Source organism: Perca fluviatilis, chromosome 4, assembly GCF_010015445.1.
Source record: "Perca fluviatilis chromosome 4, GENO_Pfluv_1.0, whole genome shotgun sequence".
In the NCBI taxonomy this organism is placed as follows: Eukaryota; Metazoa; Chordata; class Actinopteri; order Perciformes; family Percidae; genus Perca; species Perca fluviatilis.
The window spans coordinates 25,099,035-25,103,677 of record NC_053115.1 but is presented as its reverse complement, the minus strand read 5'-3'; the positions used below and the strand labels follow the sequence as shown (position 1 = coordinate 25,103,677).

At 37.3% G+C, this 4,643-nt stretch overlaps 1 long non-coding RNA gene across 2 annotated transcripts; it reads right to left on the bottom strand.

Moving 5' to 3' along the window:
• Positions 1-357: 357 nt before the first annotated feature.
• Positions 358-4,377, bottom strand: LOC120558031. 2 transcript variants are annotated; one of them, XR_005639044.1, is made up of 4 exons: positions 4,188-4,377; positions 3,905-4,053; positions 778-876; positions 358-596 (listed from the first exon to the last, which is right to left on the bottom strand). It is a non-coding gene; the product is annotated as an uncharacterized LOC120558031 (long non-coding RNA). The 2 variants fall into 2 exon arrangements; XR_005639045.1 differs by lacking the exon at positions 3,905-4,053.
• Between the last annotated feature and the right edge of the window lie 266 nt (positions 4,378-4,643).

The following is a 4,643-nucleotide window of genomic DNA, read 5'->3' as shown; positions in this document are numbered from 1 at the left end:
TGCTAATACAACTTTTAAAACTGATGACATTCCCATCAGCCTCAGCTGTGCTGTGTGTTTACAGCTAATTCAATAGCAATCGATAGCATGTAAACATGCTGATGATGGTGAACTCATCCCTTTGGTGAACATGGTAAATGTTTGCTATTTTTTATTGTGAGTATGTTAGCATGCTGAAATTAGCATGAAGCTCAAAGCACCGCCGAGTCACAGTACAGCTTCAACAGAGATGCTATTGCTGTAGACTCTCAGTCTCATTTGAAGATACATTTTGAAGAATCATTCAAACACACTTGGAAACACAAAACACCATGTTTTTGTTGTGAATCAGAACTAAAAGCAATTACTGAGACATAGTAGAATGGTAGTCTTTATTTTATTTTTTAATCCAATTCAGTAATCAAAAGTAGCATTCATTCAGAGGTTTGTCTGATATGGTATCAACCTTCCCGCCATTTAGCTCTCAAAACGGAACTGTGGAGGTATACATTTCATGATATCTAGGGCTTTGTTTTTCAACCTTTCAAGACCTTTGAACATGATTTCGTTCATATGAGCATTAGTGATTTTTTCCTCTCTTAAGCAGTTTTTGTAGTCTGTACAGGAAGCAGAAAGGCAAATTATGAAAAAGAATTACTGCTCATATTATTGCATTCTCTTATGTACATGAAAAGGATGGCCAATGCCCATTGTTTTCATCAATACTAATTACATGCATATTTAAGATTTATATGATTTTTAAGTCCTTAAAAATCTGGATAGGTGTAAAAGTCTCACCGTGATCTGTGTTTAGGACCTGCAGATTGGTCAAGCCGAGGCACTCTGCCTGTTTCTCAAACTCCTTCAGCTCAGCAGCAGAGACATTCTGCCTCCTACCTGTTGAAGAGATGACACATTTCAGATTAAAAAACCTAGGGATGATATTCTGTTTAATCTACAGTATACACCACTGCAATTTCACACACTATATTTTACAGATTTGGAAAGATTACCACTTTCTGTTAATAATAATATCAATATTTATATAGTGTAACTTGAAATTCTCATTTAAAATTAACATGACTTAAACATTTATATTAGTTTATACTATTTGATATTATTATATCATATTAGTCTGGATCAACGGAAGTACATTTCCAGGATAACTGCCGGTGTGTGGCTCACGCTTGCTTCAAGATAGCAAGCTACTCGCTGAAAATGGAAAGATTTGAATAAGTTTGGATAGTGCAATGAGACACACAGTTTGGTTCTTTCAGGGAATGATTGTAAAGATATACAAATGATATGTTTATGGCATTTACTGTTAAATATTTTTTCGGAGCATATAACTGTTGGGACTGCGGACTTTACCTTAAATGAAAGCAGGACACACTGTGATACACTGGTAAGAGCAAATTACATTTAACCATGTATCCAGCTAATGTAAAATGCTCACGTTACTGTATTGTGTGAACAGTTCAAGGCTGTCCCAAATGATTATGTTTTAAATGATTAATCTAGCGATTATTTTTTCAATTGGTCGACTAATCTAACAATTAAGTTTTTGATTAATATAACCATTATTTTTTTGATTAATCTAACGATTAATTTTGCAATTAGCGATTATTTTCCCATTGCTCAATTATTAGCAATTTACACAAAACAAATTTCAATAAAGTTCAAATCTCTATTTATTAAAATAGTTTAAAACTGCACTGTTCAAGTAAAATGAATTTGTAGTGCAACCTGAAGCCAGATGCAGGCTATCAATCCAACAACAAAATAAAGTCACTTTCAGGAGGAATACAAAAATAAAAACTTAAATTAAACAGAGCAAGTGCAAAAAGAGTAGTGTGTATTTGCTATTTTTAACAGTAGTAGGTAAAATAATGAATAAGCTCTTGTTTAACATCCAAGCTCTTCTCCCTTTAATCTTACAGTAAAAAAAAGTGCAATTTTAGCAACATATGAAATCAGATGTATCAAATAAATCCAACAATAAAACTAATTCACATTTCAAGTCACTTTCAGGAGGAATACACAAATAAAAAACTTAAAAATAAAAAAAAACAGTAAAAAAAAGTGCAATTTCCTTTTCTAAGGGAATTATGAGCTCGAGCCCGATTTAAACCCGACAATTTTTTAATACGTGGGCCGTTATAACTGATGTTATAAAGGACTTGTGAGATATCTGAAACAATCTGGCCTGGTTGCTCAATTATCGAAAAAAGTGCTACAGATGGGGGAGACACAATTTTAGCAGTTTACCTCACACTCAAGTCAGTGCAGGACATATACCCAGAGTTACGGAGAAGCTGGAGGCATAGGTGAGCAGAACTTATGGTGTTTTGCTGCTGTTATCCTGACTCAGGGATAATTTTACAAAGTCTACAGACTACCACGTTGTTGTTGGCATTAAGAGTAAAATACTCCCACACTTTAGAAGACAGTGTGCGAGCCTTTTTCTCAACGTGTGAACTTGCGAGGAATCCATACCTGCGCTGTTGCTGGAGGCAACCATGTTATTTTTACATTTCTACGCGTGGACGCAAATTATTTGTGTTGACGCATTTACGTAATCGATGATGTCGACGAATCGCCCCAGCCCTAGAACAGTTACTCTTCATTTAATATTGTATGTGTATTTTTTTTTTTTGTGGTGTGCAAATGTTTCACCAAAACAAGTTCCCTCCCGAGACTATTTTGCAGAGCCACCGGCGCTGCGTCCAGATCTTAGCGCTGCCCGAGACGATTCAGATTGGTTTAAAGAAATGCAAACAACCCAGAGTTTTGCCCCCTAACCCAGAATGTATGTGTGGTGTAGCCAGACCTTACTCCACAGTGCTGTGGAGATAGGTCTGGCAATCCGAGACTACTCTGATATTTACATAGTTTTCAATATCCAACCTGATCTCACAGAATTCCATGAATGACGTCCAAATGAACACGGCCCCTTAACTGAAAATCTATGGCAATTTCACAGAATCGCAAAACATTCCGTGATGGGCCCACGGAAGAATTCCGTTAAACAAACACGGCGCCTTAAGTTAAGGAAAAGGTCGTGGGTGGGCTTACGGTTCCGTGACACGCAACAAGAACAGGACGGTTGGGTTTAGGCAAAGAAGAAAGTGACTTTAGGAAATGTGACATGCGAGACATGAACCCCGGTCTCCTGGGTGAAAGTCCTGTGTTGTTTGACCCATCCACCACCCCAACCAACCTCCTTATGCGGAATTTCGGCCTTACATACTACTCGCTACCTTAGTCACTCTTAATGCTACGTCATCTACGTTCTCATTGACTTTACATTGGCATCGTTTTCCGTGGTGGCCACACGGAATTTTCACACATTCCGTGCCACCACCACGGAATGAGCTGTTAACAGTTGGTGATCATTTCACAGAATTCTGTGAGACCAGGCTGATATATCCTACAAAAGCATGATAGAATTTCTGAAATTAAGTTATACCCCTATAAAAAGTTTCCGTATGAATATGTGAATAATTTGTTAATTATTTTGAATGTTTTGCTATCTTCTGTGAAGTTGGGCACAAACAGTTTTTTTGTTGATTATGATAACACAGAATGAGTCAGTGCAGTGTAAACATAGTGACTGGAAGAAGCAGAGACAGAGAGACAATTGAAAAAATAAACACCAGTGCACACAGGATATTGAATAAAACTCTTACCATTGCTGTCAACATCAAATACGGTGTTGTTCTTATAGCCAGATTGCCTGTCTGATGTTGATTTGTTGTGGCAGTAATCATACTTTCAAAGGATTTATTAAAGAGAACAACTGAAAAATCAACAGTACCGGACATAGCACAAATACTGTTGACAGTAATGGTGACAGTGTTATGCATCAGATTCATGCCAACAAATTACTGTAACAACCATATGTGATTACTAACTGATTGCTTACAGTTAAAATTTTGTGTTGACAGTGTAGATGTCCGGTGTGTCCTTAGAGGTAAAGTCCACTGCAACGCTGGGCCAATAAATAGCATTCAGTATTGTTGTAGCCACACAGAACTCAGTAGAGATGGCTATGCAGTGCCATCTCCCAGACAACTGAAATAATAAATATTGTATATAATATTATGATATTGTTTATGTTTTTTATTCAATATGCAGCTTCTTTTCCACAACACGTACAAATCAGTTCAGTAGGTTCAATTCAGTTATAAATGTGGAAAGAGACTTACGTCTGTAGCTTTGTCCACTCTCTTCTGCAGCTTCTCACAGACCAGCGGCGCAGGCTGGCACACTGAGGTGAGACTCAGCACAACAACAGCAACACACAAAGTCTTCATCATGGCTCTGATGCCTCGCTGTCTCTCTCAGGTCGGTCTTGTAGCAAAATCACTGACCAATAATTTTTGCGCAACATGTACCCACCCCTGACTGAGAGGCTACATCGCAGATTAAAGCCAACCTAATATTTACTCTGAAAGTTACTCCACTGAGCTTATTGTTTGCTTATCAAACACACTTGAGTTGAGGGACATCCAAAAGTACAAAACGAAGGTCTCATGTCTATAAATATGTAATAATCTCAAGAAATCGCTGGCTTACAGTTCACATACTGTAAACAAACTAGATAAATCTTTTAGAAGCAAACTATCACATGTTATGTTTCCTAGTTGTGATTTTGAAACATT